Genomic DNA, 27,637 nt, shown 5'->3' with positions numbered 1-27,637 from the left:
ACGCCTATTAAAAATAGATTAACTGGACCGAAGTCAGAAACAGTTTTTAAGAGACAGGAAAAAAAGTAAGAAGGAAAGAACAGAGATCTATCACACGAAACCAAGCCAAGGGAGGGGAGGCAATCACCGGTATTTTTTTAGACGATTATGTGAAAGCCAGTTATGAATCAACATGTCGTTCTTCTAAATGTGATCTTGATATGCAAATATATATGCAGTTTAAGTGCTTCCTCGATGGTGAAATCTCGTGCTCAATGTTGACTCCTCTTGATCAGATTATCCTTTTTCTTCATTGTTGCCGTGATAGTGATATGCGCCTTCCCCTGTCCTGCTGTCCCTTGTTTCCTGGAAGACCGTCTGTAAAACTAAGAAACTGATTACTTCCCCCAACCCCCTTCCCCGTGGTTTTCCTCCCCTTTACTTCATATTAGTCCTTGCTGTTACTGATGTTCCAACCTGAACTATTTTGATTTTTGTCTGACCTTGTTTCTGTTACTGATATTCCTACCTGAGCTATCTTGATTGTGGTTGCAACTCGTTTTTTACGGAAATTTGTTGGACCTCCGCTACTCCCCACTCCTCCAACTTATACTCCCTTTATAATTTGTACTTCCTACTTTTACGTACTTTTACACTATTGCTCTTATGTCGTGTTATCGCTCATTATGAGTAATATATGATCTCGTGCACCCCGTTACGCGATTATATCTACGCGATTATATAACTAACCTCCGATATTTTCAAGCGGGTGTGGCCACTCTCACCTCTTCCTCGCTTCCTTAAACCCTACCGTACATATTGTTACACAAAATGTCAGGACTGCTTCACTGTACGGGCCAATCCTCCCCGCCAGCTGCACGGCCGATGAAGAAGGGAACGAAGCGCTTCTTTTGGGCGGAATCGTTTTTTTGCTGCACGCTCTCCGGTGAACCACCGCCATGACTGTGAATAAACCCCACTTCGCCTCTTCCTCGCCTGCTTAACCCCGTAACAGTTTTGGTGAAGGAGCGGGGTAGTCCCAGCGGACAACGGCGTCACTGGATCTTCGTCGAAGCCGTCGCGTAGCTGGTCTCTCGCCCATCCGAGAAGACATGGCCCCTCCGACTCAAGGCAACTCTTCGGTGACACCTCCCAACTGCTGGCAGCAGCCACGAGAGCCGCGGAAGTTTGAAGGGAAACCGGAAGAAGATGTCGACGAATGGCTCACCCATTACGAACTAGTGAGCAAGTACAACCGCTGGAACGCTGTGGACCGGCTTGCGAACGTCGTTTTCTCCTTGGACAAGACAGCGTTGACGTGTTTTGAAAACCACGAGGAAAAGTTGACCACATGGGACGGATGCGTCGAGGAAATCAGGAAGGCCTTTGGTGATTCGGAAGCGAAAAAGAAGAAGGCCGAGCAGACACTCCTTCAGAGAGCGCAAGTTCCCGGGGAAACATGCACGACCTACATCGAGGAGATACTGAAGTTGTGCCGGGTCGTCGACGCTAGGACGCCGGAGGACGACAGAGTTGGGCATATACTTAAGGGCATCGCGGAAGACGTTTTTAATTTTCTCATCAGTAAGGACAACCTGAACACCATCTCTGACGTAATCCAACACTGTCGCAGGTTTGAAGCGCTCAAGATGCGTCGGATAATGCCAAAGTTTGGTCGACTACCCAACGTCACAACGGTCGCCAGCGTGGACGTCAACTCGTCTGTCGACCTTGCGTCGACCATAGGGCAAATAGTCCGTGAAGAGCTGCTCCGACACAGTGGCGTTGCCCGTCCCTGGACCCCATCTCACAACAGCGACTCACGGCACGAGGCACCTCCGAATTCCTAATTTTCTACAACGCACGTGGAATCGTTACGACCATCGGTCAACGTAGCCGACTTCGTTGACGACCGGCGAGGTGAAATGTATACCATCCCGACACGAGATCGCTACTATCAATCACGAGGCCGTTTCCATTGTCCACAGGACGCCTACCACCCGGACGAGTATCGGCGTGCAAGCCCTTCCAGTCGCCAATTCCCATCCGGGCGGTTCGACTCTCCTCGCGAGCCACCTGTTTGTTACCGATGTGGGGTCGCCGGTCACATCTCGCGGTTTTGCCGGCGTCGCAGCCCTGGATCAAGCGCGGGTCCGCGGTTTACCTGGCCTAGGGGTAGTAATTATAACCCTAACCGTTGGTCGTCATCATTTCCACCCACTGGCAACAACCAGCATCTTAATGGTCCCCGCAACGGCTCTCCCGCCTCCGACAGGAGTTTGACGCCACCGCCCCTACGCCAACGCCAATCTCCGTCGCCTCGGCGGCGCCCCTTGTCACTGCCGCCGGGAAACTAGCCGGTGCGGCCGATGGGGGTGAGGTCGCCGGACAGTCTCTAGGAAACATACCTCTGCCCGTCTTTATGGTCAAGAACAAAGTGGAAGTGTTTATTGATGGTGTACAGACGATGGCTTTAGTTGACACTGGAGCAACAGTTTCCGTTATGAGTAGGGTTTTTAAGGAGCGTATTGGGCCTAAAGTGATGTTCAGCTGGCACCGTGGTGCCATATTTCGAGGTGTTGGGGGCGAGTCATTATGCCCCATCGGTGTTTGTGCGGTTGACGTTTTCCTAGCCGGCAAACACTTACAGGCTGAATTTGCAGTGCTTCCGAGGTCCACACATGATGTTATTCTCGGTATCGACTTCCTCCGTGAATGTGGCGCTATGGTGGACTGTGCGACGGGCGAGCTCTCCATAAACAGCATGTTCCATTCAGTACTCGCGGAGGAGCCTTCTATTTGCGAAGAACGCGTTCTGGTTGTATCCGAAGACACGCTTCTGCCCGCCCGCTCAGCGTCTCTTGTTCCCGTGTTGGCCCGCGGTGCTGGTGAGCCTACCTTTTGCGCTATAGCTGAGCCCATTGCATCAAACTGCATCAAGAAAGATGTTTTGTTACCGCATCGTTTGATTTCGGTAAACGGTAGGTGAGAGTATCCCTGGCAGCAGTGACAGAAGAAAATTGTGATTCTCGTGGGAGCTCGGCTACCCTCGACGGACCATTCCTGCAAATGATAAGCAAGGGTCTTTCTTCTACCGAGAGGGAGGCACTAGCTCGTGTCCTCTGCAGACATGCATCGGTGTTTGACTTCTCGCAAAGAGACGCCAAGATCGACATTCCGTCGTGCCGCTCGCGACACACCATCGATACCGGAACCTCCCGGCCAGTGCGACAGAAACCTTACCGGGTTTCTCCGAGCGAGAGAAAGATTATTGCGGACCAGGTCAACGAAATGCTGCAAAAGGGGGTTGTGCAGGAATCAGCTAGTCCGTGGGCAGCACCAGTGATTCTCGTAAAGAAGAAGGATGGCTCTTGGTGATTTTGTGTTGATTACAGGCGCCTGAACGCAGTCACAAAGAAGGACGTCTACCCACTACCACGAATAGACGACGTCATCGACTGCCTGCACTCTGCTTCGTATTTTTCGTCAGTCGACCTAAGATCTGGTTACTGGCAAATTCCGATGGATCCAGCCCACAAAGAGAAAACTGCTTTTGTTACCCCCGACGGACTCTTCGAACTCAACGTCATGCCGTTCCGCCTCTGTAATGCTCCTGCTACATTTGAGAGGTTCATGGACACAATTCTGCGAGGCTTGAAGTGGGAGATTTGCTTGTGCTACCTCGACGATGTGGTAATTTTCGGCCGTACTTTTGAAGAGCATAACACACGCCTTGACACTGTCCTGAACTGCCTAGGAAAGGCTGTTCTTGTGTTGAATTCTGAAAAGTGCCACTTCGGTGAGCGCCAAGCACTAGTTTTGGGCCACCTAGTTGACAAAAATGGCGTTAGACCTGACCCGGAGAAGATCGCAGCCGTCAGCCATTTCAAGCCGCCCCAGTCTGTGCGTGACCTTCGAATTTTCTTGGGGCTATGCTCCTATTTCCGCCGGTTCATGCCTAAATTTGCAGAGCTGGCTGCTCCTCCGTCGTATCTTTTGCGCAAGAATGTGCCTTTCAACTGGACGCCAGAGTGCGAGGACTCACTTTCCCAACTTAAGTTTTTGCTCACTTCTGGCCCAATACTTCGCCACTTCGACCCATCGGCTTCGACCGAAGTGCATACGGATGCCAGCAGCATCGGCCTCGGAGCAGTACTCGTGCAGAGGCATCACGGGGCCCAACATGTCATCGCCTATGCCAGCCGCACACTCAGCAAGTCAGAAAGAAACTATACTGTGACCGAGCAGGAATGTTTGGCGGTTATCTTCGCTGTGCAGAAGTTTCGCCCTTACATTTACGGACGTCATTTTACGATTGTCATGGATCATCATTATCTGTGTTGGTTGGTTGGACTACGTGATCCATCCGGGCGACTCGCCCGCTGGTCTCTCAGACTCCAAGAACACGACTTCGTTATATCCTACAAAAGCGGCCGCCGTCACACCGACGCTGATTGCCTTTCCCGGCTACCACTTTCAACGACTGCGTGCGACGCGGACAATTTCGACGACTACCTCGCGCCAGTATCTGAGGAATTTCCCAACGTTGAAACCTTTCGACGAGAGCAACAGAACGATCCCAAGCTGGCCCCATTCTTCGCCAGTGCTCGTGCATCCGCCCCTTCTAATCGCTTTTCTCTTCGGGACGGCCTGCTTTACAAGGCAAACTACGGAGCATCTGGTGCGCGGTTTCTTTTGGTTGTACCAGAGAGTCTGCGCTCTTGCGTACTGCGCGCTATGCACGATGATTTGATGTCTGGACACCTTGGTTACGCTAGGACATTACACCGCGCCCAAGAGCGCTTTTACTGCCCCAACATGCGGCGCACGACTGAAAAATACGTCGCCACCTGTACAGAATGCCAGCATCACAAGCGTCCTGCCGCCATACCTGCCGGTCTGCTTCATCTTGTGCAACCACCCACTGCTACTTTCGAGCAGGTTGGGGTTGACCTTGTAGGCCCACTTCCACGAACGCCTGGCGGCAACCGCTGGATTATCGTCTGTGTTGACCATCTGACGCGTTATGCGGAAACCGCAGCTGTTCCAACTGCTTCAGCAACCTCTGTGTCTGTATTCCTGCTGCATGCCCTTATTCTTCGCCACGGCGCCCCTCGTGTGCTTATCAGTGATCGTGGCCGCCAATTTATTGCGGATGTTGTGGAGGAGTTACTTCGGCTTTGTACTTCGCAGTTCCGGCATGCTACCCCGTACCATCAACAGACGAATGGATTGGTTGAACGCACGAATCGCACACTCATCAACATGATCTTGATGTACATCTCCTCCGACCATAGAAACTGGGATGAAATACTACCATTCGTTACCTACGCTTACAACACCGCCCAGCACGAAACCACCGGCTACAGTCCCTTCTACCTCGTCTACGCCCGCTCAGCTAGGACGCCTATCGACACCATTCTACCATTTTCCTTGCACAACGAGGCATCCATTGCCAAAACCCTTTGCCTGGCTGAAGAATCCCGCCAATTAGCCTGTCTACGTATACTGTCCTCGCAGCGCCGTTCTAAGGACCGATACGACGCTCGCCACCGCAGTATTGCATTTTGATAATGTGATCTGGTGCTGTTATGGACACCTTTAAGGAAACGCGGTTTGTGTACCAAGTTTTGTCGCGTTACACTGGCCCATTTGTTGTTGTGGATCGTGTCAGCGATGTCACCTACGTCATTTGACGTCTCATTGCGACCGGACGCCGGGCAAGCAAGACTCAGCTTGTACACGTTGCACGCCTTAAAACATATAACCCGCGCGCTGCTGAATGACTCTCCCTGGGGGTTTCGTCTGCGAAGGGGGAAATGTTACACAAAATGTCAGGACTGCTTCACTGTACGGGCCAATCCTCCCCGCCAGCTGCACGACCGATGAAGAAGGGAACGAAGCGCTCCTTTTGGGCGGAATCGTTTTTTTGCTGCACGCTCTCCGGTGAACCACCGCCATTACTGTGAATAAACCCCACTTCGCCTCTTACTCGCCTGCTTATCCCCGTAACAATATATATTTCTACCCTTTTACAATAGTTCTTTTTCCCACCCCCTTTTTTGACCGTGCTAATTTTCGGTGTATACCTCTTTACATTGCATTGTCTTTGTGTTAAAAGAGCACTAAAACACACCAATAGGTCCACAATTGTTATTGTGCCCTCCTGAGTGACCAGCACTGGTTGATATTCCCTTTTTATTCCCTGCCCGCCCTGTTTATATTTTCCACTACTCTAATAGAATTCCGTGCTCTTCTTGAACATACTTCTCACGGAGGAGGGTATGTGTCCACTTCTTGCCATGAAATGCACCTTTCCGCCTAGGTATGCCAAAGGGTCACCACCTCAGACCAACTCTGTGCTTTTGCAGTTACTTTTTTTCCGAGTTATCCCCAGGGTCTCCGGGAATTGTTGCGCGCACTCGAATTGGAGCATTTGTTGTACCCTGTGCAGCATTGACAGCCTAAAGCTGTGCTACTGCGAAAGTCCACCTCCACCTTGAGAATAAATAATCAAACATCCACCGCCCCACCTCTATCGTGTTGGTGGCCACGTACTTGGTCGAAGTCCTGAGGGTGATGACCCTGCGATAGAGGCTTATTCCTGTTTGCTCCTTGTCTTTTTTCTCCCGCTTCCTGACCCCGTATGAGACCACCACTGGAAAAATGATTGCCAGCCGCCTCGGGAGTCTGTGGTTTCAATATTTTGATATCATTTTTTTTTCAAGTGTGGATTGGCCTTCTTTCGGTGATCCTTCCATTTTTATACGTAAGTACCTTGGTTGATGGATATAAGTTTGCCATGCTGAGCCCCTGGATGGTCTGGTGGTCTTGTGCGGCAGTAAACCGTTTCTCGTTGATTGATTGATTGTAGGGTTTAACGCGCGGACGCAACGCAGGCGATGAGGCGCGCCGTAGTGGAGGGCTCCGGATTAATTTTGACCACCTGGGGATCTTTAACGTGCGCCGAAATCTCGTACACACGGGCGTTTTTGCTTTTCGCCTCCATTAGAAAAGCGGCCGCCGCTGCCGGGAATCGAACCCGCGACCTCGTGCGCAGCAGCGCAACGCCTTAGCCACTGAGCCACCGCGGCGGGTCAGTAAACCGTTTCTCCCCCTTAGGGGGTGAAATCAATATTGAGCACGGTGGAATACTTATTAACCTATTCCTCTTTAGTTATATTATTTTATTCACTTCTTCTACCATTTGTGCTAGGAACTCCGTTAGCTTTTCGTCTCATATTATTTTTTGTTCTTGTTTGCATAACTGATGCCTTAGTTTCTTCTTGAATTTAACTCTAAGGAATTTCGTCCTTGGACAGTCGTCTAAGTAATGGTCAAAACTGGTGGCCTCTTTTTTTACAACTGCATATTTTATCATCTCTGAGCCCAAACCTATACAAATAGTGGGGGACCCTGCCATGGCCCATCACTGCTTGTAATACAAAATGATTTCTTGAGAAGTGACTTGGGATATTTTTAACGTTGGGCACCCATTGCTACGCCTGAGTGCTTGAACCCTCCTTAACCCATTCTTTTTGCCACCTGTCTAAAGCGTCTGCAAATAATTGTCTTTTAATGAAATGCTTTGTCATCGGGATGGTAAGATTTTCTCCTTGCTCTGCTGCTGTTTTTGCGAAATCGTCAGCTAATTCTTTTCCGGATTGCCTGAACGACCCTCTATATGTGCCGGTTGCATTATTCCCTAAACCTTATTGCTTTCTATTAGTCTTTAACTTCCAAAATCATGGGAGTTTTATTATAAGGATTGCTAATGGCCTGTAATGCTGAAAGACTGTCTGTTATTATTTGTACCTTTTTACATTCCTTAGACTGATGTACTCTAGCGCCTCGGTTAGTGCTACCACTTCAGCCTGAAAGTTGTCGCAAAATTTCGGTAAACTATACTGACAAAAATCTACCATACTCAAATTTTTATTCGTAACCACAAAAGCCGCACCTACTTTGTCATTTGATTTCGACCCATCCTTGAAAATGTGAAATTGATGGTCCTCTCCCTCGGAAAGCTTCCTATTGTAGGGGAAAGCTAATAACTTTGCTGGGTGCCTTTCCCACTTGTCTATCTTATTTATTATATTATTTCTATGGAATGCGACACCTTCCCATGTAAAAGGTTTATCTCCTTTCATTACCTTGTACGTTTCTACCGCTTTCTGAATCATAAGATGGATTGACAAGATATTACTTACTATATTCAAAGCTATATTAGGCGCTGTTCTATAGGCTTTGGCTACTTTTAGTAGAGCTATCCTTTGTATCGACCTCAATTTCCGCTTAATGTGAGTTTTAGCTGAATACCAGACGGGTGCTGCAAATACAATTATCCTTTCAATAGCTTCTAAGTATATTGTCACGAAGCCAAGGACGACGCAGTTGTCTTGCAGGAGAAACAAGTTTATTGGAGCGAACTTGTGCTCCCCTAACAACTCAAAAGAATACAGAGGCGGCGAAGCAGCGGTCAACAAAGTGACTTGCGTCAGCGAGCGTCGCAGAATCGAATGCCCCGGCGTCCGCACTGCAGGCTTTTTATCTTTCGGTGCGCGTGGTTCTCGAAACGTCGATTCACATCGAGAACATAGTAGATCCAAGAAGATTATTCTGGGCTGTTCACGTTAGATCGGAATGCTCTCCCTATCACGACAGATAACAGATGCGGCACAGAAAGAAAGAATGGAACACGCGCTTCCCTTGGCGCAGAGATAACACAGACCGGCGCAGCCGGGCGGTAAAAGCAAAACACAAATAAACAAACCCAATGTATGGTTCGCGGCATTACCCCCCCTCTAAGAGTGCATCGACCCGATGCTAACATAAGCGACAGTCCGAAAATAAAAATAAAATTCGTTATCGTCCGTAGAAAGGTTTTAAGCGAACCACGTGGACGACTTCGGGCCGCGTGCGTCGTCGTGATGTTCCGGAATCACCATCGGGGATCACCTCGTAGGTAAGTTGGCCGACACGTCGTAGAATCTGGTAGGGTCCGAAATACCGTCGCAGGAGCTTCTCACTGAGTCCGCGTCGTCGGATGGGAGTCCAAACCCACACACGATCCCCTGGTTGGTACTCGGCGTCTCGGCGTCGGAGGTTGTAGCGGCCCGCATCCACCAGCTGCTGGTCCGTTATACGAACTCGAGCGAGCTGGCGGGCCTCCTCCGCACGTTGAAGATATCCGTGGACGTCGGCGTTGAGGTCGTCGTCTTCTACGTGCGGAAGCATGGCGTCGAGCATCGTAGTCGGCCTTCTACCGTAGACAAGCTCGAACGGCGTCAGCTGCGTCGTCTCCTGGATAGCCGTGTTGTACGCAAACGTGACATACGGGAGCACTTCGTCCCAAGTCTTATGTTCAACGTCAACGTACATTGACAGCATATCTGCGATTGTCTTGTTCAGACGTTCTGTTAGTCCGTTCGTTTGGGGGTGGTACGCCGTCGTTCTTCGGTGATCCGTGTTGCTGTAGCGTAATACTCCTTGCATCAGCTCCGCAGTAAATGCCGTTCCGCGGTCTGTGATTAGGACTTCCGGGGCTCCATGTCGCAGCACAACTTGGCTTATAAAGAACTTTGCCACTTCTTGTGCAGTCCCTCTCGGAAGAGCGGCGGTCTCTGCGTAGCGCGTCATGTAGTCTGTCGCTACGACAATCCACTTGTTCTGTGATCGTGACGTAGGGAACGGGCCTAAAAGGTCCATTCCAATCTGTTGAAATGGTCTCGATGGGACGGCGATCGGTTGTAGAAGTCCGGCGGGTCTTGACGGCGGCGTTTTTCGTCGCTGGCAGTCACGGCAGCTCCGGACGTAGTGGGTGACGTCAGCGGTAAGGCCGGGCCAGTAGTACCTCGCCTTGATTTTTCCAATAGTGCGGGCTGTGCCGAGATGTCCGGAAGACGGGTCGTCGTGGCACGCTTCCAAAATTTCGTCACGAAGGTCCGCGGGGATGACGAGAAGGTAATTCGCTCTTGTTCCGGGGCTGAAATTCTTCTTCACGAGGACGGAGTTTCTCAGGCTGAATGCTGGTAAGGTGCGTTTGAAGGTCCTAGGAACGGCAACGTTGCATCCCTCGAGGTACTCGATTATGGCGCGTAAGTCGGGGTCGGCACGCTGCTGGGCGGCTAGGTCGCTCTCCGTCACGATCCCGAAGAACGCGCTGTCTTCATCAGAGTCTTGTGGTGGTGGGTCGACGGGGGCGCGGGGCAGGCAGTCGGCGTCGGAGTGTTTCCTGCCGGATTTATAAACGACTGTAACGTCGAACTCCTGCAGGCGCAAGCTCCACCGCCCAAGACGGCCAGAGGGGTCCTTCAAATTGGCGAGCCAACACAGCGCATGGTGGTCTGTTACAACCTTGAATGGCCTTCCATACACGTATGGGCGAAATTTTGAAATCGCCCATATAATAGCCAGGCACTCTTTCTCAGAGGCAGAATAGTTTTTCTCCTCCTTCGACAGACCACGGCTGGCATAGGCGATTACCCTTTCGCAGCCGCTTTGCTTTTGGACAAGGACGGCACCCAAGCCTATATCACTGGCGTCCGTGTGCATTTCCGTTTCGGCATTTTCGTCGAAATGAGCGAGCACGGGCGGGCTTTGCAGGCGTTTTTGCAGCTCGCAGAATGCTTTTTCTTGGTCGTTTTCCCAGCTGAAATGGGTGCTGTCTTTTGTCAAGCGCGTGAGTGGCTCTGCAATGCGTGCGAAGTTTGCGACGAAGCGTCGGTAGTATGCGCACAGCCCGAGAAATCTTCGCACGCCCTTCTTGTCTTTCGGCCTAGGGAAGTTCGCGATAGCTGAAGTTTTTGCCGGGTCAGGTAGGACTCCCGCGGCGTTGACGACGTGGCCCAAGAACTTGAGTTCCTCGTATGCGAAACGGCACTTTTCAGGCTTCAGCGTCAACCCCGACGTACGAATGGCCTCGAGTACAGACTCCAACCTTGCAAGGTGTTCGTCGAAAGTCCGGGCGAATACCACTACGTCGTCGAGGTATACGAGGCAGGTGTGCCACTTAAGGCCAGCTAGCACAGTGTCCATGACTCTTTGAAACGTCGCTGGTGCTGTGCACAGCCCAAACGGCATCACCTTGAACTCGTATAGGCCGTCTGGGGTTATAAATGCAGTCTTCTCTCGGTCTCTCTCGTCCACTTCAATTTGCCAGTAGCCGGTCTTCAGGTCCATCGATGCGAAGTACTTCGCGTGGCAGAGGTGGTCGAGGGCGTCGTCGATTCGGGGGAGGGGGTACACGTCCTTTTTCGTGATTTTGTTCAGTCGCCGGTAGTCAACACAAAACCTTAATGTGCCATCTTTTTTCTTTACGAGTACGACGGGCGCAGCCCAGGGGCTTTTCGATGGCTGTATAATGTCGTCGCTGAGCATGTCGTCGACTTGAGTCCGGATGGCTTCCCGTTCGTGTGAAGAGACGCGGTACGGTGACTGTCGGGTAGGTCGGGCTCCATCTTCGGTTATTATTCGGTGCTTCGCTAGAGGGGTCTGACGTAGTTTTGCGCTCGACGAAAAACATTCGCTATAGCGACGCAGCAAAGCCAATAATTTGTTCCGTTGTTCTTGCGGTAGCGCCGGATTCACGTCGAAGGGCTGCGGGAGCTTGAAGGTTTCTACGGGGGTGCGTTCAAAGTCGGCGACCGCGATCACGTCACTTGCTTCTTGCGTTTCTTCGAGGAATGCAATTGCCGCGCCCTTGTTTAAATGCTGGTACTCCTCGGTGAAATTAGTAACCAAAATGTGGGATTGGTGTTCCTTGAAGCGCGCAATGCCTCTTGCGACAGACACACCGCGGTCAAGAAGCAACCTTTGGTCACTCTCCACGATAGCGTCAACGTCAGGAGCAGCACCTTCACAGTAGACGGTGATCATCAAACTTGCGCGGGGTGGCAGGGTGACATGATCATCGGCTATCCTTACAGCTGCACGGATTTCGGGGTTCGATTCCGGCGTCATGGAGTGGTCGGAGGAAAACGTTATCGACTTCGTCTGCAGATCGATTATTGCGCCGTTGTCCGTCAAAAAGTCCATTCCGAGAATTACGTCGCGGGAGCAGTTGGGCAAAACGACGAACACCGCAGGGTACGTCGTGCCGTCTATGGTGACGCGCGATGTGCACGTTCCACTTGGCGTCACGAGGTGGCCTCCTGCTGTGCGTATGTGCGGACCGTCCCATCTGGTCATAACCTTCTTCAGCTTAGACGCAAATGGTCCGCTGAACACGGAGTAGTCGGCTCCCGTGTCTACGAGGGCGACTACATCAAAGCCGTCGATGGACACCTTGACGTCGGATGCCGCCTTCCTCGAGTTCCGGGTGCGTCGGGGCGTCGCATCTCGGCTTGTGCGTGTTGACGGTCGGGCACTGTGCGTCGTCGTTGTCATCGTCTTCTCAGCGGACGTCTCGGTCCGGTCGGGTGCGCGTCGCGGCGTATAGCTGTCGTCGTGTACGGAAGTCTCGTCAGGTCTGGGTCGGATCGTCGGGATGAGGGCATGTTGTGAGTCACTGTTTTCCGCGAGTCGTTGCGTCGTTGGAGGGTTTTCATTTTTCCGCGATCGTGCAACTTTACCTCCAGAAGTTGCTGCTTTTAGTTTCCCCCGCGTGGGCTGGGGGACCTTCCACGTGAGAACTCAGCATTGCTACGGCGGTTCGGCGACTGGTATGGGTAGGGTGACGGCGAACGGTTGAAACGGGCTGGTCGACGGCTGGTGTTGGACAGGTACTCTTCGATCTCCGATGGGCGCTGGCCAGTTCGGGGGCGGGGTGCGTCGACGGAGAACCCTCGCAAACCGAGCCTCCTGTAGGGGCAGCGACGGTAGACGTGGTCGGCCTCTCCGCAGTGGTAGCACAGCGGACGATTGTCGGACGTTCGCCACACGTCGGTCTTCCTTGGGGCAGGGGGTTGCGCCGCAGGTGGTCGGGCCGGCGAGAGGGGACGACGGTACGGAGCCTCGTGACGATAGGGTGCAGGTGGGCGAGGGCGATGTACAGCAGCCGCGTAGGTCATGGCTTGCGGCTCGCGAGGTGCTACTGGCGTCGTTGAAGTTCCCAGCGCTTGCTGCACTTCTTCTCTAATGACGTCGGTAAGAGAAGCGACTTGTGGTTGCGGCGGCGTCGGGAGCAGTTTCCGCAGCTCCTCCCTCACTATTTCGCGGATAGTGTCGCGTAGTGAGTCGGAGTTGATAGCGCTGGCACCAAGCGTCTCCGAAACCAGCGCATTGATTGGGCGGTCGTACTGCCTCGTTCTGATTTCGAGCGTCTTCTCCATCGCGGCGGCCTCAGACGCGAATTCGGACACGGTCTTGGGGGGGTTGCGAACAAGGCACGCGAAGAGCTCTTGCTTCACACCTCGCATCAGAAACCGTAGTTTCTTTTCTTCCGTCATTCCTGGGTCCGCACGGCGGAAAAGTCGCTTCATTTCCTCGACGAAGATTACGACTCCTTCGTTCGGGTGTTGCGTTCGAGTTTCCAGTAAAATCGCAGCTCGTTCTTTTCTCACCACGGTCGTGAAGGTCTTAAGGAACTCGCTTTTGAATTGCGTCCAGTCGGTCAAGGCGCTCTCGTGGTTTTCAAACCAAGTTCGGGCTGCATCCTCCAAGTAAAAGAAAACATGCCGGAAGGTTTCTTCATCGTCCCACCTGTTGAAGATCCGCACGCGCTCCAGCTTCTCCAACCATTCCTCTGGATCTTCAGCGGGGGCTCCCCGGAACGATGGCGGTTCCCGGGGCTGCTGCAGCATGATTGGCGACGTTGTTTCTTGTACCATGGTGTTGGTTGCAGCGTTCCTTCTCTTGGGCCCTTCTGGCATCAAACCGAACTCGGGTGGTAAACCTTGCAGGCGGAGGCTGGCTCTTGTTGGACTGGCTTGGCGGCTTCCCGAGGTTGCAGTGGGCATGAAGGGTGCGTACCCCGCACCTCCACCAGATGTCACGAAGCCAAGGACGACGCAGTTGTCTTGCAGGAGAAACAAGTTTATTGGAGCGAACTTGTGCTCCCCTAACAACTCAAAAGAATACAGAGGCGGCGAAGCAGCGGTCAACAAAGTGACTTGCGTCAGCGAGCGTCGCAGAATCGAATGCCCCGGCGTCCGCACTGCAGGCTTTTTATCTTTCGGTGCGCGTGGTTCTCGAAACGTCGATTCACATCGAGAACATAGTAGATCCAAGAAGATTATTCTGGGCTGTTCACGTTAGATCGGAATGCTCTCCCTATCACGACAGATAACAGATGCGGCACAGAAAGAAAGAATGGAACACGCGCTTCCCTTGGCGCAGAGATAACACAGACCGGCGCAGCCGGGCGGTAAAAGCAAAACACAAATAAACAAACCCAATGTATGGTTCGCGGCAATATTATTCTTAAACGTTGACTTCTCATTCCTTTTTTTCTAGATGTGAATTTCGATAAATTTACCACCAGCAGAGTACCTTTGTCTTTGATATAATTTAAATGGCTCATAAAGCTTAGGCGACTATCTATGATGACTCGTAATGTCTTTATCTCTTTCTCTACCTTAATATTTTAAGGTAGAGGTTATTAAGGTATTGACTGTCAAGACACCGATAACCCTTGAATGTCAAGACGCCGAGGACTTCTTTTTGTTACAATAACTCCGAACAGAAGGAAGTATTCATTGAAACACAACTACGGGCTTTATTCACCATGCCAACGAGTACCTCGTTTGAGGAAGCAGCTTTCAGCACATACACGCACGTTGTGCTCGGGTGGCGTTATCCAAAGTGGTTATTCACAATGTTGCAATCCAACATTATTTTTAATATTCTTATTGTCATTTAGGTTATTCCTCCACCTCGTGGGTCATTTCTTGCTTGTTGTGTCCAAAACCTTTATTGCACCGGATCCTTGGACAGCAGCGAGGGTAGGGGCCTTTCCGGTGGACAACTTTACAGCCCTTTCCGGCCTTGGCTACCCCGCACCTGTGGATAAGAATAGATGATATTGAAGTATTGGAAAAAATTGTTCACGACCAGACGGGTAATATGTCAAACATTTCTGCAATGCCATATACAAGGCATGCACGAGCAGAATAACACGTCACAAGCAAAGCTATACATTCCCGATCCGAAAGAGAGTACCGCATGGACCCACCACTTCGGCCAAACTGTTCGCAGCATGCCTAGAGGGGGTATTCAGAAAGCTTTACTAGGAAAACTCAGGATTAAAACACAGGGGAATACTTTAGTCATTTGAGGTTTGTAGACGACGTAGTATCGCTGAGCTAGACTGCAAAACACCTGCAAAAAATGCCTGAGGAACCAAAATCCTAAAGCAGGGCATTGGAGCTAACAATAAATAAGAATAAATTGAAAGTAATGAGGAATACGCATGCCGAAAGCGCTATCTTCAGCTTAGGAAACAAAACGCCAGAGGTAAAAAAATATAACAGCCTCGACTGGATTGTTTGTGTTTACTGCAGCCACGCAATCCGGAGCAGAATAGGTATGGGCTGGGGAGCTTTCGGCAAGCACTCCCAAACAAAAAATTCCCCGCATTTCCCCGAGGGGAAGAATGTGAAAGTGCGAATGCACGAGTTGAATTTGCGCGGTTCGGTAATGTTTGCGAAAGAGAGATCACACACACACACACAACTACAAAGAAAGAAAGATGCATTTATTCACAGACACCTATTTGTGTTGTCGTTGTACTTGATTGCTAGAGCGGATCTCAGCTTTCAAATTTCGTGTCAGTACTCATTTAAGCGGGTGCATTAGCCCTTCTCACGCCCGATTCTTGGCCAATCCCCCACGTGGGTATGTGCCATGTCAGCGGCCAGGCAGCGCGCACCCATCTACCCCCGTTGCCAAGGAAGACGAGGAGATTCCTGGCCAATCCCCCACGTGGGTATGTGCCATGTCAGCGGCCAGGCAGCGCGCGCCCATCTCCCCCCGTTGCCAAGGAAGACGAGGAGTGAAATGGAATGGATGACTTTATTACAGGAGGAGGCCAATAGGCCCTGGTGTGGGGCACGGGGAAAAGGGGAGGGGAAGATTGTTCATATAAAGTCTGCACTGCACTGTGACCGTTCACGTAGCACGATATGCACAGGTGAAGTTGTGACGAGGGCACTCTACTACGACCATGATTGGGGTATCCAAAAGGAGCCGTTCAGGAGCCACAAGGGGTGTGTTTGGGGGTACATCTAGAGAGAGGGTGAACGATCCGCCATCATACTACTTTATAGAGACCTGTTTTGAGACCGAATTCTGTAATCTTCTGTAAAATTTGGGGGTTGTTTCTGACGTGTTGGACATGTTCTTCAGAAGTCGTCGGGCGTACGTGCGTCGTAAGGAACTGGTCGCGGTCAGTCGAGTAAGCTGAACAAGCCCAGATGAGGTGGAAAAGATTCGGTGTATTGTTGCTGCCACAGTAGGGGCACCGCGCACTAGCAAGGTGCCTATGCGTTGTCCATTTGGAGATGACGTCCGGAGTGTAGGCCGAGTCAGCGTAGACTTTATTAGCGAAAATTTCTCCTGTTCTTGGCAGGGACTGCAGAGGAGCAAGAAAACCAGGTGGTGAGGCGTCGGCAAGCCGTTGCCGGCTGAGCTTCTTAATTCGACGGTATTTTTGCTGCCAGTCCATTTCGCATGCCTGTTGGGGCTCAGGTCTTCCTTGGATGGACACGGGAACCATGGGAGGATTGCGTAAACACTCCCGGGCAGCATTATGCGCCGAATGGTTTCCGTCCGCTCCATATGTGTGACCAGGAGTCCAGACCAGGCGTATCTTGAACCCTTCGTGAGTGAGGTCACGAATTTTGTAAAGAATGTTGGTGGCCGTAGAATTGGACGAGAAGGACCTGTTCAGTTCCCGTATAGCGACATGGGAGTCAGTGATGACACGGAACTTGTTGGTGGTGATAAATGAGGTCGCACTTTGTATGGCCTGAATGGCGCCGAGGATTCCTAAAAGTTCGGCTTCATCAGTGAGACCGTATGTGTTTGTTATATTGCGAGAGCCATTAAGCTGGGGGATGTCAGGGCAGGTCCAGGCCACCGCTGCTGTTGTTCCGTTGATGGATGCGTCGGTAAAAATGTCTATTTCATCGGGAGCTTTGTCGTTGGCGAGAGTGCGGACATATTGTTCCCGCACGGCGCGGTTACGGCGAGAAATGGGTCGGCGCCTGAGGTGGCCCAGGGCGGGTCGCTCCCAGGGTGGAATAGCAGGTGGAAAAGTGTCAGCATTAAAAGTACTGTTTAATGTGTCCCACTTCAAAATAGATTGTCCTTGAGGCACGTGTTCAAGGTGCTTCTGAAAGCGGAGTGTCGTCTCCTCTACCAAGTTAGCGATGGGGGGAAGCGAAACTGCTTCCGACAGTATGTCTGTTTTGGTATGGAGTGGAAGCCCCGAGACTGCGCGCACCCGCAGCTGTTGCTATGCGGACGGCGGCGGACGCTTCAGGCTCGCTTAATAAGTGCATTCGCACTTAATAAAAAGTAACCTACCTCTGCCACTCAAACTAAAAATATGCAACCAGTGCATACTGCCACTCATGATATACGGAGCTGAAACTTAGCCCTTTACTAAACTACTGGAAAGCGAACATAGACAGGCTTAACGGCCATTGAGAATGAATGTTCGGAGTAACACTAAGGGACAGAAAACGTGATTCCTGGACAAGGGTACAAACTCATGCAGATGAAATCATAGTTCAAGTAAAGAAAAAAAGAGACTTCGGCTGGTCGTGTACTGAGACGAACCGACAACCGATAGACAATTAGAGTAACATTGATGGTTACCAAGCAGTCATGGGCACGTTACCGAAAAAAAGTAACAGTGTTACAGTTACAGTTACCTAACCCAAAAAAGTAACTCTGTTACAGTTACAGTTACGAATTTTCCTAAAGTAACTAGTTACAGTTACAGTTACTGGAAAAAAGTAACGTCGTTACTTTTCCGTTACTGTATAAAACTGAGTAATAGCTAAAAAAATTGGCTTATTTAATAGAAACGTACGAAGGCATGCAGACAGTAAAAATTACACGTAGTAAAGCCTACACGAGGGGAACCTAAAATGATGCACACATGCCCTAACCAACAATCGTTGTGTACGCCTCATTTTTTTTTTCATTACGGAAGTTTTCTATCCATCATGAGGAACTTTATTTTTTTGTTGCTGCACTCTCGCTGTAAGAAAGTTATTTGCACACATCATTGTAGCATAGAATTAGTTGTTTTTCAAAATTGGAATCAGAGACGCCGAACTTACACTATACAGAGCTGGAGGATGACACAGCCGAAACAATCTTTCAATGTCAACTTATTTATTTTCGCCTAGAATGCCGTCGCTTGACCGCCCCGCGTAGTGAGAGAGAATGGGAAAAAGGGGGCGGAGGTGGCGGGAAACGGGCGTGGGAGTACATCGATTGTCGAGGTGTTTTGAAAGCTCGCACCCAACATTCAGGAGCACATATAGCTACTGTTTTCGTTTCGGCCACACCCTTCGAAACGAAGTCGCGAGGCTTTCCAAGAACATTTCTTCGTGCAGTGGCAGTGTGGTCAGACGTCTTCGGGCCAAGATGCTGGCTGGTGTGAGGGCAGCCGGGGGCCACCATTGTTGGGGTCGTCGTGTGTGTGGAGGGGCGTGAAATATACTACTTCCTCGACCTCGTTCGAGCACTGTTGACAGCTCGATGAAGCCTCTAGACCAGGGGTCCCAAACGCGTGGTCCCAAATACGGCCATCGGTCTCGCACAATGGTCGCAAGTAACTGCGACTTGTGAATCGAACACTCTAGAGTGCGCTTAGGGCTAGACGAGCGCGAGGCCGCCGAGAGACTCCCCGCGGCGTTTTATGACCCGGCAAGCGGGGCTGCACGTCGCTAATGAGAAAGAGACGCCCTGACCGGAGTTTTCCAGGCTTCCGCGAAAGTGCAAAGGTTTCAGAGCGTTGTGCGGCGTTTGTGGGTGTTTGTTTTCCTGTTCGCCTTTGTGTCAAACACTTTTACTGCGCCCCAGATGTGGCGAAAATGGTGCAGCCGCGCGTCGGACTATAGGTTCTGGCCCGTCAACATGCATCCACGTGCGCTTAGGCGCGTGTCGCAGCGTATGGGTGAGAGCGATGTCGCGCTGATGGCTAAAATACTGCAGCTTAGACTTATAAACTTCGAGCCCTTAGTGAACCGCGTGGGACAACACGCACACGTGCACGCCTAAACATTTCTAGACCAGATCTTTTTCACCCATGCAAAGGGAGTGAGCTGGTATAGATGAAGTAGACGAATGTTCTGCGGAAGAAAGCCCGAAAAAGTGAAACGCGCAAACGGTACATGGGTCGTAATGAGTGTTGCTGTTGGATAATTTTTTTATAGAAATAAAGTAACTGTAACGATATTTATCGTTACAGTTACTCCACAAAAAAGTAACAGTGTTACAGTTACAAGTTACTCTAACTTAAAAGTAACTAGTTACAGTTACAAGTTACTGAAAAAAGTAACTGGTTACCGGTAACGCGTTACTAGTAACTAGTTACTGCCCAAGACTGGTACCAAGAGATCGGTCTGGAAGAAGGGGAAGACCGCAAAACCGATGGAGGGATGAATTAGGAAAATTCGGTGGCCAACAGTGGACTATAGCGGCGCAGGACAGGAGCGGTTGGAAGCCATTGGAAGAAGTCTTCGCCCTGCAGTGGGCCTGAGTATGCTGATGATGATAATGATGGCTTTGACATCTTAATGAGGGCATCAACCAAACCCTCAATGATGTTTATTTTTAAACACAAGGTTGGGGTCACATAAAAAAAAAGCAGTTAAGGACTGCTTGCACGGTGCCTGAGGACCCTTACAGATGGAAGCGCGTTAAAAATGATGACCTTCAAAATGACCTATTTACCGCCTAAAGTGTTTGCGTAAATATAAAAAAAGTTAGTCTGAACTTTTTATATAAGCGCATATACAGAAACAGACAGCCAAACAGCAGGAAAAATCCCGTACAGCAGATTGTCCCAAAAGAGTCAATTGCCTAAAAAACTTTGCACCAACTGTTTCCGGGTAACACATTCAATATTATCACGTTTTTGTTCGCACGTATTAATCAGGACAGTTAAAGGGTATACTAGAGATTGCAGTAAGCAGTAAGTGCTTACTGCAATATCAGTAATCAGTAATATTTTTGGATATTCCGTATACGGTGAGGTATTTAAAGATTTTAGGTTCTTGTTAGAAAACAAAAAAGATAAAACAAGCGAAACTCGCATATTCGCATAGGAGGTATTTCCTGATAATATTGAAATTTTTGTATCGTTGTATGCGGAAACTAGACACTGAGAATATTACGCAGCGCTTTCTTTTGAAAAAGGTGGATTGCGTTTCCATTTTCAGCTGCAGTCTGAAACTAAACAAGTGGGCAAAAATCGACATGAGTAAGGAACGGGGTATTAGAAATTCGCAGCTTGGCTTTTGTTGGGAAAAAATATCGATACCTAGCCAGCGAACGCGGCGAGAGGGAGATGTGCACTCTCAAGGTAAACCGATCTTATTGATCGGTTTACCTTGAGAGTGCACACGTCATGTCCACGTCATATTATCACAAAAAATGCACCGAAAATCTTATATCTACTGATAATTTCTGTAAGAGCAGATGTAAGTGTCGGCTACTCATTTAACTATATGCTTGCTCCTGGTTTTGAACATAGGGCTTTTTTATCTGTGAATCTTTTTTTAACCATTTGAGTTAAACAATCTGGACTGTTCTGCTAGGATTTTTTACTCGCTGGTGATAATTTTGTTCGCACCTTGCGCTGAAATAAAGGCGCTGGTGACACATTCGTCAAGTGTGAAATTGGCATTGGTGTGAAATTTACAAAAGCATGGGCATGCACACTAAAAAACGTTGTTATCACACTCACCTAGGGTACACCAGAACTTATGTTGATCAGAGACAAACGCAATTATCATTGGCAACATACTCCATCTGATTACAAAGGTATGATTTGAACAGAGCATTTGCAGCACCAAGGGCACCATATCCATCTAATTTTATCCGCAGAGCGTCTAAGCTTATAGTTCCGCCATCCAGCGTTACGAGAAAAAATTACCAATAAAAAAATCGCCGGCCATCTACACTAATGTGAAACCTGGTAATGGGCGAAGCATCCAGTGTATAAGTGTACCCTTGGCGATTTGGCGTTTTTGCCAACGGAGAGGAAACCGTTGGGGGTACAGCCATACAGCTTGGCTGTAAAATTCTCTTGTTTTTGAGGCACGAAGCTTTCTAGCGCGCGGTGTAAACGAGTGTCCGGGTGTTTTTTTAGTTCGCGTTACATTCTTGCGCGAGGCGTAAACGAGTCTCCAGGTGTTTAACTGGCGTGACTACGTAAGACGAACGACAAATACGATGACGACGACGACAACCACGACAAAAGGCGCCAACAGCTAAGCCCCTAAGGGGCTTGGCCGCTTAAAATACGAAGAGCACACGAACGTGCCCCTCGCGAGGAAAGCCCGGCGTCGTTTAGACCTGCACGGGGGCTTGCGGCAGGTGAGGAATTCCCCAAAATTAGCAAAAAATACCGATGAACGTGAGTGTGCGCCTTGTGAGAAGCGGCGGGCGAACTCAACTTTTGTGAACCCTCTGCTCAGCATTCTTGGCGTGATCTCTCGCCTGCTGTATTCATCGCCAGCTCATGTGCGTTCGCGCCTAAACTTGGGAGAACAGACTCCTAGTTTGCGAAGACGGTCGCCGTGAGTTCAAGCGCGTGCGAATTCGGTAAACTTGGGAGAGATGTAAAAGGCTGCGGACAAAACGATCCGGGCCTGCCATTCATAGAGTCTTTACCGCGGCAAGCTGCGGCGAAATAAACCCTTTGTTGTTAGTCAGCGCCCAGTCTCGTGTCGCCTTCTCTGTGTCCTGTCCTAGCGCTGTTATCAAACTAGGAAATCCGTGTGAGCAGCAACAGCCGGGTCTCCGACGAAGGGAGCGGGGCCGCCGGCTGTGCTGCTTCTTTAGCCTTGCACAGCTAGTGCAAGCTGGGCCATGTTTTAACAATATGTTGCGATTTAGGTAGTCAAAAGGTTTGCTGTAGTCTATAAATATACCAAGAATATTTAGGATCTGTTCTTTTATTTTTGGAAGTGCTACTGTGTAGGTGGGCTTAATTTCTCCGATGGAATCTGTGTTGAATTTCAGTGAATATACGGTGTTTAGAAAAAATTCTTTATATAAAAAAATTCTTATTTAGTCGTTTGGAAAACAAAAAAAGTGTGGGTATTGGCTGGAAGTTATTTATGCTCTCTGTGTCTCCTGCTTTGTAAACTCTGGCAACATTCGATACTGGCTGCAACATTTGCGGAACAACTTTTTATTAAAGATCGAGCCCTCTAAACTGAGTAACTCTCGCAAAAACAGTGGGAAATTGTAACATTTTTAATCAATCACTCAAGCAACCAATGAAGAAACGAATCAACCAATGAATTGAACATGAACGAGTTTTGGGACGAATGAGAGGTTTTGTACTAGCGGAAGAATAAAACAAAAATCTTTGTTCAAGAGGGAATGCATTCATACAATAACCATGACCAAATGTGATTTGACCGGCCAAAATCGCAATTTTGCCATACAGATGAGGAAACCACGCATTAGCACAGGCGAGCTCCTAAAGTGAAAAAAGTCTTTTAAATGGAGAACCTTGACGCTTCGGCGTCTAGGTTGTTTAAAAAACGCACCAGGCTGCCACTACAAAAAAATAAATTTTGTTTGACAAAAGAACAAAATGGATGTACTCAAAAGAGTTGCATTCAAATCTGTTTTGTAATATTTTATTATTGTAATATATTAAATTTTACCGTGAGAAGTGACTACATGCTCTTGCAGCATGACGAAAACAGGTGTTATAAAAGTGGGCGGTAGCGTTCTGGGGTATTTTTTCTGTTTCTTTGATATAGGTGAGGTTTAAGCTATTTTACATTCTCTGGGCGGTTGTCCCGTTGAAATTCAGCCTGAATTTAAGATATCGAAGTTTACGGAATCTACAAATGGTACCTTGTAGTACTTTGGAATGGTTGACTTGATTGTATAATAGTTGGCGTCGCGGGAATTCTAAAAAATAACGTGAGAACATAAATGGGAGCTTGTGGTTTTTCACGGCGGTGAGGAAATTTGGTGGGATAGCTGCTACCAAAAAGAGATAGAATAGCTTATTTGTGTGTAGAAGATCAGACCCCAGAAGGTAAGGTGCTGAGAAAGAGATGAGAGAAGGTTGTTTTTATATTTTCCGGGAATGGTTCCCTCTTGTCGGTTCTGTTTTAACCCCATAAATATTTTGTAAATGCATCACTGTCAATTGAATATGCGACAATTTATACTTCATAGCTTTCAGCCAATTGTTTGAAGGATTACTTCTGAGCACATTTCCGGCTAATAATGTTGCGAAGGGTACTCACCCAGTGATTTCCAGCGTATGACCATCAGCATTGCAGCTCCACATTTCGCAAGGCTGACTTAGGTGGAGGTCAGAGTCGTCTGGTATTCTGACACGTTTGTACACGCACATTCCTTCAATGACAAAAATATTTATACTTATAAAACGCCGTGGCGCCAGATAGCAAAGTCATGCGCCCGCCGCCTACTTTCAAACATAGGTGCTAGAACGGGGGTTGTTCTATACAGGAAGAGGCCCAGAAGTATGATTTGTGACTTTATAAGAAATGGTATATAAGGCCAGGAAAAGCTTGATGTGGTCCAGTTTGTTCGACATCATGAACAAGGGTTTAAAAGAGTGAAATGCGGCGCCTTAACTCCTTTTCTTCTCCGTTGTGTTCTCGTTTCCCTGTTTTTTGCCCTTTAAACCCTTTCTACTCCCTTGCATAAGGCTTCTTTGGTTGCTTGGAAATCACGGGAGCACTATTTTACAAAAACACGGATGATGCCCATCTTCGCGCATGCTCGGCTTTTTTACGTTGTGCTTTGCAGACACCGCCTCCAATTTATCGCACTTCTTTGGTACTCGAAAATGACGCTTTTCTGTGTCAGGTTTCCTTGTTCATCTTTTTTTCCAACTTGACCTTGCACTTCTGGCATCAGATTTGTCCCAAACTAAGGCCCTGACTGGTTAATAAAACTTATAAATTCACTTCGAGGAAGTTTACTAATGTGTGCCTTGTTGATTTTATTGTGAAAATATTGCCGCTGTAGCAGATTGAGGATAAAATACGTAATTTCAGGCAGTGTAGAGGCGCATCAAACACTTGCGAAAGAATTATGCGGTTAAGTAGAGTTGGTAAGTTTAAGCATACGAAAGAAATAACGTGCCTAACACCTCATTCCTAGGACGATTAGTCGGTTAGGACTAATACTAAGAAGAATAAAGAGGAAAGGCAGAAAAGGGCTGACATGTAAGAGTGTTCGATGCATAGAAGCTTTAAAATATTTGTATTTCAAACAAGGTTTATGTGTTTTAGTTTATGGTATGCAACGTAAATGATAGACTTCTTTTTGTTATAGAATTGAAGTTCCAGGGATGCAGCACCCAATATACTCACGACAGCTCTTCAGGCCCTAACGAATTCTAACTATGGCTCTTACAGACCATTTTATCTGAAACGCTGCAAACAAATAGGCGCATAGACACACCAGACAGCGATGGCGAAAATTATTCCTAAACAGTTGTGTGATCGATTCAGTAGGCTCTAAATACTCTCGTCAATACTACACACCAATAAGGGAGAAAGAGAGAGACACGCTTTATCAAAGAGGAAAATGCACAGATGTTTGCCGACATCAGTTCGCCGACATGCTAATCTTCGGGGAAAGGAGGAGAGGGAAAAAGGTAGTCGGAGAAGGTAAGAAAAGTAGCAGTAGAGAAATAAAAATTAAAAATTAGATCCTTCTTCAGGGCATTGAGTTAAAAGTTTTTTTTTATTTGAAGGGACGGCTACAATTTTTTTGACACACCGATGTCCTGGAGAACTTCGAATAGCGTGGGCAGGGTTTTGCACTCAGTGGAGGGTAAGGCCATGGTCCAAGTACGAATCTCAGTGTGAATGGTCCAGGGTGGAGGAAATCAATTTTATGTTAACACAACTGTCATATTTAGAAACCTTGCAGACTACAAAATTCGCCTTGCATGTACAGAGAACATATGAATCCCCTTTTGGTAGCTGCAAAGTAGGTTTCAGAAGAAAATTTGAAACGTACCACGTCTCACCCGCACTCGAGCTACAGCAGTGTATCCTTCAGAGGTGTCCAAGAAGGACAGAAAAAGAATCGATGAAATCACCAGCAAAGGAACAGAACTTAATCGCATTGCCGCGTATTTTCAAACCGACTACAAAATGTAATCTAAAAGATTTCTTGAGAGTCTCCTGTTTTCCTCTGCAGAGTGTCAGAAGAATGCCGCAGTGCACACAATAACGCACAGCTATGGCAGAAACTTTCCTCTTTGCCAACACTCTTTTTAACTCCTAAGCAACACGCGGCAAAGATCAGACTGCGAAAAAGACCGACGTATGTATTTCCATTGTTCGTCCTGTCTATTCGTTGGGGACACTCCAAAAGAACGCGTTTCCTCCTTGTCTCGGATGAACATATAAAAAGGCAGGGAAACGTCCTTTGTTCTCTCTCGATGCAGTATATATCGTCCGAACAAATAAAGCATAAACCTTGACCGTCAGAATTCTCGCCTATTCTCGCCTGACCGGGTTTGCTTTCACTAAACGGCACTTTGCAAAACTCAGGCTCACTTTGTTTACGCTTCTGGCATCGGTGGCTGTTTACAAACGCCCAATCGCATTGCACAGGCAAATGATTTTGTGATTACAAAAACGAAACTCCATCCATGCAGCGGATTTAAACAAAGAAAATAAGTGTCTGAGGAAACAAAAACCAATTAAAAGCGACAAAATACGATGTTTCTACTACACTTTGTTGCTGGAGCAATCATATTGTCGCGATACCTTTTTGGAGTTCGGCCGGCATGTGAGGTCGTTCTCGTTCGTTTTGGAGTGTGTTGACTTACTTTTAAAATTTGACAAAAAATGCTATAAAAGACTTTGAAGCCGCGTTGAAGGACCTCCTGTATGCGATGCATGTTGGGACTGGTCAGTAGAGCACGCTCCAACAAAACGTAAATCATAGGAAAGAGAACAATCACCTAACACTGCATCTGGGTATAGAAGATACATCTTTAGTGTTGAAAAAATATGGGTTAGGTCGGTCTGTTTGTCAAGAGGGATGCAGCCGATGGGTTTATTTTTTTTTCAAGCAGACAGATTTACTCGACATTCGGCGCCCGCGCGAAAAGCCTTCCGATGACGTATAACTCTTTGTATGCCTCAGTATTAAATGCGCATAAATGATTGTGAAAGAGGACACCGGTAACAATCCCCGCTGGACCAACAAAGAAAAATAGAACGTTGATCGGCTCACATTGCATTTAATTTGGCGCTCATGAAAAGTAACTGCTCCAAAATAAACGTAAAGGAGCTTGCTCAAGAAAACAACAAAGACAGACATAAAAATATGGGGGAAAGACTGGAATTTAGAGTTATGAAAAGTCAGCCTTTAGAAAAAAATCCCGGGCCATCTTCACAAAAGTTAACCTGGGGAGGGACGAAGCATAAGTGTATTCTTGGGAGGCTTGGCATTTTTGCAACGGAGATGAAACCGTTTGAGCTAGAGGTAAACAGCTTCGCTGTAAAAGTCTCTTGTCTTTGAAGCACGAAGCTCTCTAGCGCGAGGCGTGAACGAGCGTCTCGGTGTTCTTTTAGTACGCGTTACGTACCAGCGCGAGGCGAATACGAGTTTCCCGGTGTTTCTGTGCCATGACTACATGAGAAGACGATTACGACGGTGGCAGGAGAGGCCAACAGCCCCATCCCCAAGGGTGTTTTGCCCCTAAAATGCCACGCAAGGGTCTAACAACATACGACGACCCAACGAGGGCTGCCACGTATGTCGGTAACGGGAACGGGCATTGCGGGTGATCTCTGCAATGCACTGCTTGACCTCAGGACTACGGCGCGAGGAGTCTCTGTTGTCAGGTGGAGGAGGCACTCGTCAGCGTGCGCCAGGAGACGCCGTTTTAGTCTCGCCAATCACGGTGGTCGGGCCTTCGTCAGCCTTTCAGTGCGTGGCACGGTTCCTGTATCACGTCTACGCCGGACGTCACTCTTGAAGGTCGGCTGGCCAGTGAACTCAGGAACAGCCCATACAGAAATACCAGGAACAACAGGTACTAGGCCACGGCAGGGGTGGTCATCTGGACTAAGAGTTCCTAAATACGGCACCCCGGTGACTATTTTTCGTGCTGCTTCCTCTTCAGGTGGCCACACACACTTGCAGGACTTCCCTGCGCTTCCTTCTCTTTCCCTGCAGGACCGGGAAAGAGAGAATTTCATTGAGCATGCTTTTAAGTTATCTGATGGGCATAGAGAAGTTATTTTTTGCTGAGGTACTTTGTGATCTGCTATTCTAAGTAGTGGTTGAGTTTTGGTTACAACGGTCTGAAAGCATTTATGATTAGAAAAAACGATAAAATAGGAGACGTATGTCACGTATCCGCCCTGGAGTGGGTCTAAGTAGGCCGTTGTTGATGATCACGATTAAAAAGTGTTACAGGTTCTCTTTAGATGATTTCTGTCTGTTTGTTAGGGTATACGTTAGGTTACGAAGCAGAGAGGAGAGTGATGCCATACACGGCATT

At 48.6% G+C, this 27,637-nt stretch overlaps 1 long non-coding RNA gene across 1 annotated transcript; it reads right to left on the bottom strand.

Moving 5' to 3' along the window:
- Nucleotides 1-14,609: 14,609 nt before the first annotated feature.
- On the bottom strand, nt 14,610-25,358 carry LOC144139093 (uncharacterized). Its single transcript, XR_013316041.1, has 3 exons — nt 25,132-25,358; nt 23,379-23,490; nt 14,610-14,919 (listed from the first exon to the last, which is right to left on the bottom strand). It is a non-coding gene; the product is annotated as an uncharacterized LOC144139093 (long non-coding RNA).
- Nucleotides 25,359-27,637: the final 2,279 nt, after the last annotated feature.

This window comes from Haemaphysalis longicornis, unplaced genomic scaffold, assembly GCF_048455015.1.
Source record: "Haemaphysalis longicornis isolate Haplotype H1 unplaced genomic scaffold, Haemaphysalis longicornis Haplotype H1 scaffold_5, whole genome shotgun sequence".
NCBI lineage: Eukaryota > Metazoa > Arthropoda > Arachnida > Ixodida > Ixodidae > Haemaphysalis > Haemaphysalis longicornis.
Note: the sequence above shows the minus strand (reverse complement) of the source record. Positions and strands in the feature narration are given on the sequence as shown.